The sequence below is a fragment of the Panthera pardus genome, unplaced genomic scaffold (genome assembly GCF_024362965.1).
Source record: "Panthera pardus isolate Hobbes unplaced genomic scaffold, ASM2436296v1 HiC_scaffold_16, whole genome shotgun sequence".
Classification (NCBI taxonomy): Eukaryota; Metazoa; Chordata; class Mammalia; order Carnivora; family Felidae; genus Panthera; species Panthera pardus.
The window spans coordinates 147122719-147139790 of NW_026526721.1; the positions used below are offsets into that span (position 1 = coordinate 147122719).

The window sequence follows — 17072 nt, forward strand, 5'->3', positions numbered from 1 at the left end:
TGTTTATTTATTTTTGAGAGACAGAGCATGAGTGAGGGAGGGGCAGAGAGAGAGGGAGACACAGAATCCAAAGCAGGCTCCAGGCTCTGAGCTGTTAGCACAGAGCCCGATGTGGGGCTCAAACTCACAGGGTGGGAGATCATGACCTGAGCTGAAGTTGGACGTTTAACCGACTGAGCCACCCAGGAGCCCTTATTAGCCTTCATTATTTTTATTAGAAAGCAAAACTGAAGGCATGGCCCAAAGGACAGATCATTTTGAGGGAATAATTAGATGGGGAAAATCTACCTACAGTGTATGGCTAAAACTAAACAGTTCGGGGCAATGGAGAGAAGGGGCATCTAAGTTAAGAGTGGGAGCTTTGAAGAAGAGGTACCAAATAAAAATGATTTCTCTTTTAAAGTTTCAGATAGAACAATTTCTAGATGCCTAGTCCTGGCATTTGGGGGATTAGGAAAGTTCTTCATCATATACACCTTCCACAGTGATGAACTTCGGCTGCAGTTAAGGCAGAGTAAAAGGGTACTCCCAAATTCAGTGGCATACAACACGAAGCACATATTGATTGCTGTGGATCTGCAGGTCAGTGTAAATTGGTTCCAGATTGTGTGTCTGCTCCATGGGGCTTATTCTGTGGTCCAGGCTGAAGGCTAGACCATGCTCTTCTCCTGGTGGAGGTCAGAAGCTTCCAGAGGCCACATTCCATTGGCCAAAACAAGCCATATGGCCAAGTCTGACATCTATGGGATTGGGAAGTACTATTTTCCCATGGAGGTGGGGAGGGAAAGAGATGGGGGAAATATATCCTGAACAACAGCCTTACCTTCTGCACCTTGCATCTAAGACTTCATAGTTTTGATCATGTCTCTTGTCAAACCTTTGTTTTTTCAGACCGAGGAATTAAAATCTCTTCTCTCTTGATAAAGAAGTCACTCCCTTCCTGCTTTGCTCTCCCCTCTGATTCTCCTCACCTTGTTGGAAGTGGCCCAGTTTGTTGGTCTTCTTGATTGTATATACATATTGAACTGTTGGACTTTAGAGTAAAGTTGGAAATAGATTCCAGTATTCTTTTCTGCGATCAGGATAAATAAACTAAGTGAAAGGAAACTAACATTTTTGGAGTCAGCTACATGCCAGGCACCAAGCTGTATATTCTGCATACCATGTTAGGTATTCTTCATTTGTTCTCTCCCCTTCAATCCTCAGAATCAAATGCCTCTAGGGACTAGGCAGGCAAATGAATGAAGCAAGTAGGGTATAATTTTCTCATTTCATATGTAACTATATTCACAGAAGTACAGTTTATTTTATTCTCAAAAAGAACCTCTGTTGAAATTTAAGCCCCATTTTTTAGTTAATTTTTAGCAGGCATTTTTGCCCGACACCCAGCTCTTCCTATAGGCCACTTCAGAATAGCACATTAAATTGCCTTCTTTTGACATGGCCACACTTTGAACATTAAACATTTAGAAATGTTCTCTCCTCTTCCACAAAGAACACTGCTCGCTTGTAATTTCACATAACCCTCATGATCTGTATTTAATTTCCCCACTTTTGTTATTTTTGTTAGGAATATGCATACACAGATATTTCACTTTCCTCTTGATTATAAGAAAATGACTACAAGAATGATGTCAAGTGGCAACTTACATTCAGCTGTATTGTCGGGGCTTATTAAAGGAAATGTCTTCTAGAGGAAATGGTGAGGACATTGGGGAAAATGAGTGCAAGATGGGGAGGCATCACCCAGCTCTAGACAATTATTGCTATTTAGGAATTCAAGCCCAGCATTGCCAGATCGTCTTTTTATTTTTTTTAACATTCATTTTTGAGAGAGAGAGAGCATGAAAAGGGGAGGGGCAGAGAGAGAGAGAGGGAGACACAGAATCCAAAGTAGGCTCCAGGCTCCAGCTGTCAGCACAGAGCCCGATGCAGGGCTCCAACCCACGAACCATGAGATCATGACCTGGGCTGAAGTCAGATGCTTAATCAACTGCGCCACCCAGTTGACCCTCTTCTCATTCTTAAGACGAGTCAGGAATACAGATTTTGTGTATGTGTAAAATTTCCCAAATTTAAAAATAATGTGACCAATTCCCCATACAAAAAGCACACCATACAGAATCACATGCAGGTGGCCAGAATTTTCCTCCATCTGGTGATGCAAGGAACCAGGATCCCTTTATCTTATGATGCTGCCAACTCAGTGTATGGTTTCCAAGGCCCCACTGCAGGGGAAGGAAGAGATAAAGGTGCACACCAGCTCTTAGGTGCCTTGGCCAGGAAGTAACATACAGCATTTCATTTCGCAGGCCATTGATGAGGTGGGGTTGCTTGATTCCAAAGAAGGCAGGGAAATGAAAAGGAGAAGTCGGATATTTGATGACTACTAACTGCTCCTATCATAGCAATTAGTTTAAAACAAACAAGCACACAAACCAGCCAGATCTCTGGGCAGATCAAACAAAATATGACAGTCTAGATTCAATCTGGGAGCTGACATACTAGAGTCATTTTACACCTAGAAACAACTAGGGCTCAAAGAGGTAGAGGGTCTTGTCCAAGCTGTATGGCTAATGAATAGCAGAACTCATATTATTTTCCACACCATTCTACTACTGGGTATTTTTTTTTTATTGATTTTCTAGTATAGATGGGTATCCATGCTTCCTAAATATCCCTTAAAATTAGCCTATGTCTGATATTAAGTAAAATTTCACAATTAACGAGAACTTTATGAACTCTGATTAATATTTGATTTATAGACTTTGGTGTAGTCCAGTGTCTCAAACCTGAGTGAGCATGAGAATCAGCTAGAGAGCATGCGTGTTCAGACGCAGATCATGGAGCCCTTCCTCAGAGTTTCTGATTCAGTGGGTAGGAGTGAGGGGTAGATAAGAATTTACATTTCTAACTAGTTTTCATGTGATGTTGTCCTGCCCGTTTGGGGGAAGCACTTTAAGAACCACTGGACTGGAATTGGGTTCTAAGTTCTAGAATCAGCCCAGACAGCAAATTAATCACCTTGAGAGGATCACTTGGCTACTGAGTTTCTACTGTGTCATCAGTACTATAAGCATTTTGGGTCAGTTCTGCCATTTGATGAGTCCATGGTTAGGAAATATCTTAAAAACAAACAAACCAACAAACAGTGAAATGTCTGGGGTTGGTTGAGGGAGTGCATATTGATTAGGAAGGAGCAAGAGGAAGATCCTGGGAATGTTCTAGTTCTTGATCTAGATGGTAGTTATGTGTGTGTACCTAGGTAAAAATTCATTAAGCTGTAAATTTAATGTACATTATATATACATATGCATGTTAACCTCATCAAAAAGATCAAGAATATTCTTGCCAAAAATAAAAAATTTAAAATATTTTTACACCGATTCTGATTTCTTGTATGAATTATTATTTTTTTTTAATTAACTTATTTAAATTCAAGTTAACATACAGTGTAGTATTGGTTTCAGGAGTAGAACCCAGTGATTCATCACCTACATACAACACCCAGTGCTCATCCCAACAGTGCCCTCCTTATTGCCCATCTCCCACCTAGCCCATCCCCCACCACCACCACCACCCCCCCCCCCATCTCCAGCAACCCTCAGTTTGTTCTCTGTATATAAGAGTCTCTTATGGTTTGCCTCCCTCTCTGTTTTTATCTCATTTTTCCTTCCCTTCCCCTGTGTTCATCCATTTCGTTTCTTAAATTCCACATATGAGTGAAATATGATATTTGTCTTTCTCTAACTAACTTATTTCGCTTAGCATAATACATTCTAGTTCCATCCACGTTGTTGTAAATAGCAAGCTTTCATTCTTTTTGATTGATGAGTAATATTCCAGTGTGTGTATGTGTGTGTGTATACACCACATTTTCTTTATCCATTCATCTGTTGATGGACATTTGGGCTCTTTCCATAATTTGGCTATTGTTGACAGCAGTGCTATAAACATTGGGGATGCAATTGCTATCAAAATAACCTCAGTATTTTTCACAGGGCTAGAACAAATAATTCTAAAATTTGTATGGAGCCAGAAAAGACCCAAATAGCCAAAGCAATCCTGAAAAAGAAAACCAAAGCAGGAGGCATCACAATCCCAGAATTCAAGCTATACTACAAAGCTGTAATCATCAAGACAGTATGGTACTGGCACAAAAACAGACATTCACATCAATGGAACAGAATAGAGAACCCAGAATTGGACTCACAAATGTATGGCCAACTAATCTTTGACAAAGCAGGAAAGAATATTCAATGAAAAAAGACTGTCTTTTCAGCACATAGTGCTGGGAAAACTGGACAGCGACATGCAAAAGAATGAAACTGGACCACTTTCTTACACCATACACAAAAATAAACTCAAATAGATAAAAGACTTAAATTTAAGACAGGAAACCATCAAAGTCATGTAGGAGAAAACAGGCAGCAACCTCTTTGACATTGGCTGCAACAGCTTCTTACTAGACATGTCTCTGGAGGCAAGGGAAACAGAGGCAAAAATGAACTATTGGGACCTCATCAAGATAAAAAGCTTCTGCCCAGCAAAGGAAACAACAAAACTAAAAGGCAACTGACAAAATGGGAGAAGGTATTTGCAAATGACATATTGGATAAAGAGTTAGTATCCAAAATCTATAATTCTGTTTTTTCTTTTTAGTGTGGTACAGCTAACATTTCTTTATATATTGCCTTGCATAAATAATATCCACCAACATAGTAAAAATGATGGAAAATAAAGTTTTACCATCCACACATTTTGCAGGTTGGGGATATTAAAATTGCTGCCAGCATGAACCTGACTCCTCATTCTGTTTACCTGCAGGGACAAAGGTAATAAGGAATCTGGGAGTATGGCAGAGGCTGAGGTCGAGACGGGCAAGCATGTTCTTCTGTGTTTCTTAAGTTCAGCCTGGCCATCAGGGAACTTTTGGTCCCCAAGTGACCTGGGTGAATAGCATCCAAGTGGTCAACTTTGAGCATGAAAGTGTAAAGGATTTTGCCTGTTCCCAACTGAGGGAGAGAAAGATCAGAAGTACATTTCACTTGCATCTACTTGAATAAATGAATTTGACCAAAAAACAAAGCACAAAAAAGAACAAAGATATTAAATAATGCAGCCAACTGTGCCTGATGATCTGGACAGGGAGCAGATGCCCTGGAATGAGAGAGAAGTGACTGATCTCCCCGTCAGTCTTGGTCCTTGTCTCTCAGAGTGCTGGAGCAAATGTGTGCACCTCTTCCCAACTCTGTGTTCGGTGACGATCACGTTGGTGGCCTGAAATTGGCTGTGCATCTGCACCATGGATATAAGCAAGTGCTACAAATGGGGATGCTCTGTTTCAGACAGTTGGTTGACCTGCCTAACCTGCCTCCTGTAGTGGGGACACCTGGACACACTGAAGGTGCTTCTGGCATCTAAAGGTATGGATTTTTTTTTATCTAATGTGAAGTCTTATGATAAGTCTGCTTCCTCCTCTGGTGCTCGGTTGAAGAAACAGCTGGATGTTTCTATACTGCAAGAGAAGTTGGCAGTTTCAGGATTACATAGGAAACTGTTTATTTATTATTTTTATTTTTTTTAATGTTTATTTTTGAGAGAGTGAGAGACTGAGACCTAGGGCGAGTAGGGGAGGGGCAGAGAGAGAGAGAGAGAGAGAGAGAGAGAGAGAGAATCCGAAGCAGGCTCCAGGCTCCAAGCTGTCAGCACAGATGCTGGGCTCGAACTCATGAACTGTGAGATCATGACTTGAGCCAACGTTGGACACTTAACCAACTGAGCCACCCAAGCACGCCTAGGAAACTGGTTTTGTGTCTACAGCTCTGTAGAGTAATATTTATGTCTAAAGCTATGTGGTGATTGATTTTAGACATTTTTCAAATATAAATTCAAGGTAGTTCAAATGTACTGACTTAAGACCATAGCTGCTGTGGCTTCTAAGTGGACTAATTCCCTTGCTAATACGTGTGTCCCAGAACAGCCAGTGATTCATTTTGGTGTTAAACGGTACAAGTCTGGGCCAGATTTAGCTAGCAACCAGAGTTGCATCTTGATATACTAAACCAAGGATACTTCTTTATTTTGGTCAAAACATTGCTGTGGTAACATGATCTCCTCAGAATTTACGGAGAATCATGGGGATATTTCTGGAGGAGAATTCGCTCTCCTGGAGGTAAGGAGTTTGGGGATATAGTCTAAGACCTGTATCTAACCCTAAGATCTTAGATAAATTATTTCATTTCTCTGGATCTTCATCTGAGGGACGAGTTGTATAATAGCAGGTAATCTCATGCTCCTTCCAGCTCCTTTCTTCCGAAAGGAAAAACTAAGCCAGCTTGCAGCCAGTGTATATAGGATACAGTGTATGTAAATATGCAAAGTCTATATGGCGTGATTAAAGAGGACGCTATCTGCCACTTGCCCAGTATATCCCCTCCACATATCCTCTGGCCCCATTAAGTGAATCCCTGCATAGGATTAGGGGAGTGTGGCACTGTGGCAAGGAGCCTGATGAAATAACTGCTACTTCCTAGCTGTGTGTCTTGGGCACATTACTTAACCTCTCTGAATCTTAGTTTCCTTGTATATAAATGGGTGGATCAAATACCTTCTTACAAAGCTATTGAAGATTAAATAAGACTGAGTATGTGAAAAGGCTTTGTAAGGTATAAAGCATAAAACAAATATCACTGTAGTTTGGAATTTAAGATATCAAAATTGGGTGGCTTAGTCAGTTGAGCGTCTGACTCCATTTCGGCTCAGGTCATGATCCCAGGGTCATGGGATCAAGCCACATGTCACGCTCCACACTGAGCGCGGAGACTGCTTAATATTCTCTCTCTTTCCTCTTTCTGCCTCTGCCCCTCTCCCCCACTCACTCTCTCTCTCTTTTAAAAAAAGATTAGAACAATAGTTCTGTGTAGAACATTGACATATACACAAAAACCAGTTAACTCTTCATAACCTAGAAAACAGTTTATATATACATCGATTCTTAGAGGTTATTGAATAGTGGATTTTTCCGTCTGGAATTATTTAGGCCTTTTCTTTCTCTTTTTTCTCACCAAAAGTACATAGTAATGTTAGAAGAAAGTGAAAGGCAAGAGAGAGGGGTGCTGTCTGGAGAGGGATCCGCTGGCCACCCGGTGGTCCTCCTCAACCGTCACCCTTACTCCCCTGTGCCAACACACAGTCACCAGATCGTTTCTCAGGGACAAAGTCACATTGTCAGAGTTCAGAGAGACTGGTGTAGAAAGCAGAATCTCCTTTTATTAATTTACAAGAAGAGATTTAACCGTTGAGGGGCTGAATGTTTGCTTTTTTTTTTTTTTTTTTTTTTTGGTTTTTGGTCAGTAAGTTCTAGACACTTAAACGAGAACAGCAACCTATAACACAAAATCCCAAAGTACAGTGGCTTAACCCAGACAGAGTTTCTCTTTTCCATAGAAGAAGTCTGTACATATTCAACTCCAGGCTGATATAGTAATTTCAGTGTATCATCTGGATATAAGCTTTTACCTTTTTATTCTGCCATCCTCAGCCTGTGACTTCCATGCTCCAGGCCACTTCATGTTCCAAGATGACTGATGAAGGCCAGTCATGATGTTCATGTGTCAGCAGCAGTTAGGAGGAAAGAAGAAAGAATGATACGCCACCTGTTTTGGGGGCTTTTCATTAGGCCCATCAACATTTCCACTTACATGTCATTGAAAATCTGGTCTCATAGCCTCCTCCAGCTGCAAGGGCAGTTGGAAACTGTGGTCTTTTGGGAAGGCACACTGCTTCCCCAAATAAAATTGGGGTTCTGTTCTTAAAGATGCAAGGAAAAGGATGTTGCGATAGGCATTTCCATTGCAGTAGCCAAGTTATAATCATAAGGTGGCTGAATGAGCAGAGAAAGCTAGATTTATGATTTGTCATTTAAGGTGCTAACACTTAAAAAAATTTTTTTCAAATGTTTGTTTATTTTTGAGGGAGAGAGAGAGCGAGCAAGCCGGGAGGGGCAGAGAGAGAGACACACACACACACAGAATCCCAATCAGGCCTCAGGCTGTGTGATGACAGCTCAGAGTCTGATGCGGGGCTCAAACTCGAGAACTGCAAGATCATGACCTGAGTTGAAGTTGGACACAACCAACTGAGCCACCCAGGTGCCTCAAGGTGCTAACATTTAAGGCTGGGCTTCTCAGATTTCACTGTGAACTTGGATCACCAGAGATCCTGCTAAAATGCAGTTTCTTGGGGCGCCTGGGTGGCTCAATCGGTTAAGTGTCCAACTTCAGCTCAGGTCACGATCTTGCGGTCTGTGAGTTCGAGCCCCGCGTCGGGCTCTGGGCTGACGGCTCAGAGCCTGGAGAGTGTTTTGGATTCTGTGTCTCCCTCTCTCTCTGCCCCTCCCCCGTTCATGCTCTGTCTCTCTCTGTCCCCAAAATAGATAAACGTTAAAAAAAAAAATTAAAAAAAAAATAAAATGCAGTTTCTTATTGAAAATATCAGAGGTCAGGGTGGAAATTCTGCACTTCTAATAAGCTCCCAGATGATGCTGGTCTATAGACCACACTTGGAGTAGAAAAGCCCTAAAGCATCGCTCCTAAAATTATTGGCATTTTTCTCTAACAATTGGAGGACAACAGCTGATGCAACCAGCTTATCACACAGGGATCTGTGGGCTGGGGGTGACTTTGGTGTCTGGATTTGGAGTGAGTAGGAACCGGCTAAAGCTGAATGCACAGTTTGCTTTAACTAAACCTACTACAGCCACTTTCCGTTTAGAGCATCTGCCCTGCAAGCAGACAGACTGAAATTCCCTGTAGGAAAGAGCTGAGGAAGATGGAGGGGTGAGAGCTGTTGGGGGAAGGTGTCATAGTCTTGACTCACAACTCAGCTTATCGTTTATTGCCTGCCTGAGAGGACAGACCATGGCTAGACCGAAGCAAGAATTTAATTTTGCACTGCCATGGGAAGTGTTTATGGAAGTTCCTTGGATAGGGTCAAGGCCATCAAAATGGATATCCACCTTTCACCACCCATTGGAGAGACCAAAACTACAACATCAAACATCTCTTGCTCTTCCTTTCTCCTACTTAGCCCAACAGGCTTCTCCGGATCACATAGGGTAGTTCTTTCTGTTGTATGTGGGACCCCATATTTCCATCAACTGCCCATTATTACTAGTTAAGCCAATGTAACAGAAATTACTAGTTAAGCCAATGCTCCCAGAAAATGGGAGACACTAGGGATAGTCCTATATTTTAAACTCCTGGAAACATTTTTTGTGTGCGAAGAAAAGTCAGAATTGTAAAAAAATTTACTCTTTATCTGAAATGTTTGTTTTTAGTTATTTTTATTTTTTAAATTTACATCCGAATTAGTTAGCATATAGTGCAACAATGATTTCAGGAGTAGATTCCTTAGTGCCCCTTACCCATTTAGCCTATCCCCCCCACCACAATCCCTCCTGTAACCCTCTGTTCTCCATATTTAAGAGTCTCTTATGTTTTGTCCCCCTCCCTAGTTTTATATTATTTTTGTTTCCCTTCCCTTATGTTCATCTGTTTTGTCTCTTAAAGTCCTCATATGAGTGAAGTCCTATGATTTTTGTCTTTCTCTAACAAATTTCACTTAGCATGATAACCCTCTAGTTCCATCCACGTAGTTGCAAATGGCAAGATTTCATTCTTTTTGATTGTCGAGTCATACTCCATTGTATATATACACCACATCTTCTTTATCCATTCATCCTTCGATGGACATTTGGGCTGTTTCCATACTTTGGCTATTGTTGATAGTGCTGCTATAAACATTGGGGTACATGTGTCCCTTCAAAACAGCACACCTGTATCCCTTGGGTAAATACCTAGTAGTCCAATTGCAGGGTCGTAGGGTAGTTCTCTTTTTAATTTTTTGAGGAACCTCCATACTGTTTTCCAGAGTGGCTGCACCAGTTTGCATTCCCACCAGCAATGCAAAAGAGATCCTCTTTATCCGTATCCTCGCCAACATCTGTTGTTGCCTGAGTTGTTCATGTTAGCCATTCTGACAGGTGTGGTGGTATCTCATTGTGGTTTTGATTTGTATTTCCCTGATGATGAGTGATGTTGAGCATTTTTTCATGTGTCGGTTGGCCATCTGGATGTCTTTGAAGAAGTGTCCATTCATGTCTTTTGCCCATTTCTTCACTGGATTATTTGTTTTTTGTGTGTTGAGTTTTTGATAGGTTCTTTATAGATTTTGGATACTAGCCCTTTATCTGATATGTCGTTTGCAAATATCTTCTCCTATTCTGTCGGTTGCCTTTTAGTTTTGCTGATTGTTTCCTTTGCTGTGCAGAAGCTTTTTATTTTGATGAGGTCCCAGTAGTTCATTTTTGCTTTTGCTTCCCTTGCCTCCAGAGATGCGTTGAGTAAGAAGTTGCCGAGGCCAAGATCAAAGAGGTTTTTGCCTGCTTTCTCCTTGAGGATTTTGATGGCTTCCTGTCTTACATTTAGGCCTTTCGTCCATCTTTAGTTTATTTTTGTATATGGTGTAAGAAAGTGGTCCAGGTTCATTCTTTTGCATGTCGCTGTCCAGTTTTCCGAGCACCACTTGCTGAAGAGACTGTCTTTATTCCATTGGATATTCTTTCTTGCTTTGTCAAAGATTAGTTGGCCATACATTTGTGGGTCCATTTCTGGGTTCTCTATTTTGTTCCATTGATGGGAGTGTCTGTTTTTGTGCCAGTACCATACTGTCTTGATGATTACAGCTTTGTAGTACAGCTTGAAGTCCATAATTATTATTTTAATGATAGAAAGGGGGAGACTCATTTGGCATGTGGATTTTGCCCTTCTTGAACACTGATGTGCTGCCTGGAGATGTAATAGCCATTTTGCCATCAAGAGTATGGAAGTCAAATGCCAAGGATGGAAGGGCAGAGAGATGCAAGAGATATGGGTTCTTAATGACATTGTGGATTTGTCATATTAGGCTTGAACTACCTGCCTTTGGACTTCCTGATATATGAGAAAAATAGTTCCTTATTTGGGACTTCTCTTTGAGGTCCACTTTTGCTTTGCCATTTTTTTACTCTTTCCCCCTCCACCTTCCAAATACTGTTATACTTCAAGATATGTCCTGATGCAAATGTATGATGAAGGCAGACATGACTGAGGAATGAGTAACCAATAGGCCAGAGAGGAAGAGCCATGGATTCTAACAGTGGTGATAAGTCTTAGGCTGACGTCACTTATAAGAGTGGCTTGATTAGTAAACTCCAGATGCTTTGGGCAAGCAACCTTTTCAAACTTTAATATACAAACAAATCACCAAGGGATCTGGTTAAAATGCAGTGTTTGATTCAGTAGGTTGTTGGGAGAAGTAAAGTGCCAGGGGCCCCGAGTGACCCTGCATGTTCTTGCTGGCTGTGCTAAGAATGCAAGGCCCTTGACTCCTTGTTACCTGGGCCATTTCTTAGGGTTGTTTTTGCTGTGAGTAACTTTGAGGGATGGGGTAAAATCCCTCTGCACCATCCCCACCCTCCCCGCCCCCTGCCCAAAAGTAAAAAGCATGCTTGCTTACTGCTCACTCTGAAAGCAGTGAGCTCCCTAAGCTAAGTGTTCCTCAGCTGTGATGCAATTAGTGTCACAGTCAGTGTCCTGGGCCTCTTCCCTGTGGAACTTGAAGGGGCAGGTGGACCCAGTGCAGACCAGCAGCATTGGTTGCTCATGCTGCTTGCTCTACTATGAGTAATAAAATCCTTTGTCTCGAACTTAGGAGTCTTGCGTCCTCTGTCAGTATCCATGAGAGTAACAGACTCATTTATTAGCTTGACAGTGGGGGAAAAGCTCCAGTCCTTCATAGAAGTTGATATGAGCTTTGGGTGGGACCTGAGATTCTGCGTGTCTATAAGCTATCGTGTACTTCTGTTGCCACTAGTGTGCTGACCACACTTGGAATAGTAATAATCTTGAGATTTCAAGTCAGCAAGCTACTTTATAGTTCTGACTGAGCTTCCTCACCTACAAAGTAAGAGGAGTGTGAAGGTCTCTTCCCATTTTAACACAGTGATTCCAGGCCGCAATTACCAGCAGCAAGTAGGGCCTCCTCCCATCCATTCATTCCTTCAACCAATGTCTTTATTTATCCATCATTTGTAAAGTACCAGGGATAAGAAGGATGAGCAATTTCTGGATGTGCTCACAGATTTGGGCAATGAGCAGAAGTTACCCCAGAAATACATATATGGAAGGTACCAAATAAGTCAGTTGCCTCTTTGAGCTGTCATTCTTAGGTTAAGTGTCCATATAATTTATTTCAGACCCGGGTACTTTTCAGAGTGAAAGGGGATGCTGTTAATAGTTACAATGGGGTGACAGACGTAAATCTGCTCAGTCCTGGGTCAACATATGCTCAGTGCCTTAGGAAGCTGTAGTTGTATCCAGCCTTTCTTTTTCAATTCAAATGAACATTTATCAAGCCTATATTAAATAGGGCATGGTTAAGAAGTGCCCCTTCCCCATCTGTGTACAGTCCCCTCCACCCTGCTATTTCTCCTTAGTTGAGTCCGTCCTACGTCCACTAGTTTTCTACGCCTATGCAACCTATAATTACGCAGTCCTATAGTGTAGTGGCAGACTTGTTCAGAAGTTCAGAATCTTTTTAGAAAGTGATGGATAGCAGAATGACGGTCACAGCTAACGGTGATGTGTTTCATTTTAAACAAGTTCTGAGAAGGACTTCCCGTGCAGGTGCTGCTCTGGTCTGGTGCTCCACAGTCACGATAAATAGCAGTGACATCTGGGGCATAATTGTCACTCAAAAAACTCATAGTATGAATTGAATTGGAATCAACTGTGGCTTCTGGCTTCTTCCACAAAGCTGATAGTGTTTGACTCCTTATCAGTAGGCAACTCAAAAGCCTGTGTGTCCTCCAAATACCGTCCGTGGTGAACTCCAGGTCAGTGGTCAAGACTAGGGCAGCGGTCAATTCCAGATGTAGTGTGGGGAAACTCCCAGCTAGGAAGAAGCAGGCAGAGAGGATCAGGGCCTTGTGGAGCAGGGTGACAGTGGAGAGTGCAAGAGGCTCACCAAAGCGAGCAGGGAGGTATGCAGGCCCTTACTGTGATCCAGAATTTCTAATCCTCTCATCCCTCTTCACCCCTTCCCTTCCCTCCTTGCATAGATCCTCAAACATCCTGTTGCATTACCTTGAAAGCCCATCACAGAAGAGTGATTTGTTTTGCCCAGTTGGAGATAGCACCATGTCATTGCATAATCCGTCCCAACACTCAGAGCTCCTGAGCAGCTGCTCTGGAGGTGGATGGAAGTAACCTGCCATTTCAGTTTTTATAACCCATGCAGGAGTGAGAATGTTATTTTTAGGGTGCAGTAATTTAAAAGCTCTTGCTGGCCTCGGGAGAAATGTCTTCAGTGCTGTAGGGAAACGAAGTGGGTTCTGTCTTTTCTTTTGCAGTCAGTGTCCAGAATGAGTTCTTCTGCCTTTGTAGTAACAGGAAACAGTTCACTGCTTACTGGCACCTAGGGTTTTAACTGGTGCTAAACATAGCCAACTTAGAGACTTTCAAACTGTAGGAATTTAGGGCACCTTCCTGCTTTGTGGCCTATGCCGTAGATGGACATAATATCCTTAATTCCACCAAAAAAGAGGATGTCTTTTTTTTCCAAATGGCCCGAAGCATTGTCAGGTACACAAAATGTGAGTTTTCCTTAGTTTGGATTCTCCCAAAAGCAGACCCCAAGGCGAGGATTTTGATGCAAGTAGTTTATTCAGGATCATAGTGAGGAAATGGATAAGGGAAGAGGGAAGGGTGGAGAGCCAATAAGGCAGATATTAAACAGCAGATTTCTGTTGTCAGCAATTAGGGCTTAATCCACCCAGGCCTCTCTGAGAGTGTGCTGGGTGGGATGTGCCTCCAAACTGTCCCACTGAGGGGGAGTTGCGATATTTATACACCAATTCTTATCCCTCAGTGTCTCAGGGTTGTTCCAGGGAATTAGCACTCTTACACTTCTGGCCTGTCCAAGAGTGGACCAACAACACCCACTTCTAAGGTCAGAGGGTGTCCTCCAACAGGGAGACATGGGCAGTCCTCCAGGGAGGCAAAGAACATAGGGGTGGGGTACTGACAGCCACTGCTACAAAAGTCAAAGTCAGATCCATAAATGAGCTGTGTGTTTCATATTTAAAATATGCAGCGTGGTCTTTTGAAAGACACATTTTTGCCTTGCAGAATCTGTTTGCCTTTAAGGAAAAGTAGCAGAAAATGTAGCTGTAGCTGTAGGCCGTGGCACGTAAGCAAATTGGAATTGAGGCCTTCACCATTTGCAATTCCCAACCCCCTTCTATAACTGTACCCAGAATAAATGAGGTCACCCTCTCCCTGTAGAGTCAGCACAAGTCTGGGCAGAAGATGACGCCGTTGACACTCAGCTGAAAACTGAGACAGCAGCATTTGCAAGACACAGGAAAGAACAGGGTATCAGACTCCATCATCTGTATGCAGACAATGCAGGTAGCAATGTTAACTACCCACGATGACCATGACAATTAAGTCCAGTGAGTTAAAGACGCCCAGCAGAGTGCCACTGCCCATATTAGAGCTCTTGCAGACAAATAAGAAGGCTCAAGTATGTTCTAATTCTTCTGAAAAGAGAAAACGCCTTTCTTTTCTTTTTGTTCATAAAAGTAATACATACTTCTGGTAATTGTAAAAAACTTAGAAAATACAGGAAAATGTAAAGAGATCAACTGTAAGTCCACGTTCCAATCTTTTACAAATATGTAAACAAAATAGATACACCTATATAAATACAATCCCTATCTTTTATAATATAATCATATATTGGAACCAGTGGGATTCTTCTACATATATGATTTGGTGTCTGTTTTTCATATAGTGTATCATGTGCTGTGTGATTCTGTATGTCACTGACAGTTCTTCAAAATGTTTCTGTTACCTGAATTATATTCCATCACCTGGATATGCCATAAACCATTTGGCCATTCTTCTATGACTTTGTGGTAAGCCCGTCCGTGCTGACCACGTGACCTCTGGGTATTTCATTGGAATGTACTCTCAGGTGTGGGATTACAGAGTTAAAAGGGAATGAGACCAGAAGTCTGGGGACAGGGTTAAGGGGAAGCCTCCTACCAGCAGTCCCTGGTGGAAATCTGTGACATACGAAGATGACTGTCTTCAGCTGCCAACATACAGATCAGAGTCCCTGAACTTGCAGGAACCCTCAAGATAACCTCCTCCCACACCCTCTTTGTTGTTTTTCAGATAAGGAAACTGAGTTGCAAAGATTTGCCCGATTTGGCCAGGCCATCAGGCTCCAGACTTGGGTTGTTTTTAGAAATTAAATTACATCATGACACAGAAAATGGAATGGCTAGACGGCTGGTTGCCCAGCCAGGAGGGAGGCTATGTTCTTCTGCTGCTTTGGAGCTTGAAAGAGCACCTCCTTCCCCATCAGCTGACTACACATAATAGGATAAAATATCTCTTCCTACATTTGGAAGAGCCACAAGGTTTGGTGAAGTGCCTAGGAATAAAAATAAACCAGAAGGAACACAGTCCATTGAATCAGAGCAAGTCAATGAAACTCACACTAGGAAAGGCAAAGCACTTTCGAGAGGGCAGGTAGTTCTTTCCCTGTTTTTTGAATGGAGACTGGGGTTCCAGGTATAATGTATTTTGCAGACATTGTCAGAGTCCTGCTCATATTACCTCAGCACGCACCATTCCCAGATATGTCAACCACTTCCTACTGCAAGCACCTGAGAAGTTTTGCCTGAGGGCTGGAGCCTTGCCCAGGCCCATCTGGACAGATGGGCCAGCAACCCTCAACCAATGACCAATGGGAGTCAGTGTTTAAATAACCCTGTTCCCCGGGCGCTTGGGTGGCTCAATCGGTTAAGCATCCAACTTCAGCTCAGGTTATGATCTCGCAGTTCTTGGGTTTGAGCCCCACATCAGGCTTTGTGCTGTCAGCTCGGAGCCTGGAGCCTACTTCAGATTCTGTGTCTCCCTGTCTCTTGGCCCCTCGCCCACTCACATTCTGTCTCTCTCTCTCTCTCTCTCTCTCTCAAAAATAAATAAACATTAAAAAAAAATTAGGGGCGCCTGGGTGGCTCAGTCGGTTGAGTGTCCGACTTCGGCTCAGGTCATGATCTCACAGTCTGTGAGTTCGAGCCCCGTGTCAGGCTCTGTGCTGACAGCTCAGAGCCTGGGGCCTGCTTCGGATTCTGTGTCTCCCTCTGTCTCTGCCCATCATCTGCTCATGCTCTGTCTCTCTATGTCAAAAATAAATAAACATTAAAAAAATTAAATATCCCTGTTCCCTTGCCCCTGGAGAGGACATTTTTGTTCTATACCATCTCACCAGTGCGAGTGGGTCCCAAATGCCCATGACAATAACCTGCTCTTATCACACCCTGTACTTCCCCTCCCTGTCTTACTTTCCTACTCCCCTCCTGGTTCTGGCATCACCCCCAACTCAAATCCTTATATCAGTGTCTGTTTCTAGGGGAGCCCAACCTAAGACATAATAGGGCCCTTTCAGAATTAATTGTAGGAAATCCCAAAAAGGGAAACCTCAGTTAGCGGAGTAGATACAAACTGATACAGATGTTAGAATTATCAGACAAGGATGTTAAAACCATTACTATAACTTTTTGAAAATTATTATTTCAGAAAGATAGAGGAAAGATTGAACCTATTAAGGTGATACATGGAAGAAAGATACTTTAAAGCCCAATGGACCTTCTAAAAATAGAAAGAAGCAGCCCAAGATACACATGGCTGATGGATGCAGTGGAGGAAGATCCCAGGCTGACAGGCAGAAACCAAATTATTATAGTTAGGATTAGGTTCAGTACATAAAGCAGGGTGTGTGTGTGTGTGTGCGTGTGTGGAGGGGTGCATAAGTAATTAGCAGTACCTTAAACAAGAGAGAAGCTGATTCTTCTCTCATGTAAAAGAAATCTGTGGAGGTAGGCAGTGCATAGCTGAAAGGGCAGCTCCACTGTGTCATCAGAGATTCAGTCTCCTCTTCAGCCCTACTACCCT

At 42.5% G+C, this 17072-nt stretch overlaps 1 long non-coding RNA gene across 1 annotated transcript in view; it reads left to right on the top strand.

Annotated features, from left to right (window-relative positions):
• Positions 1-17072, top strand: part of LOC109251349 (uncharacterized) — a 66275-nt gene that overhangs the window by 13513 nt on the left and 35690 nt on the right. The window contains exon 2 of the long non-coding RNA XR_008422625.1: positions 4002-5426. This is a non-coding gene — a long non-coding RNA (uncharacterized LOC109251349). The remainder of the gene's footprint in view (positions 1-4001; positions 5427-17072) is intronic.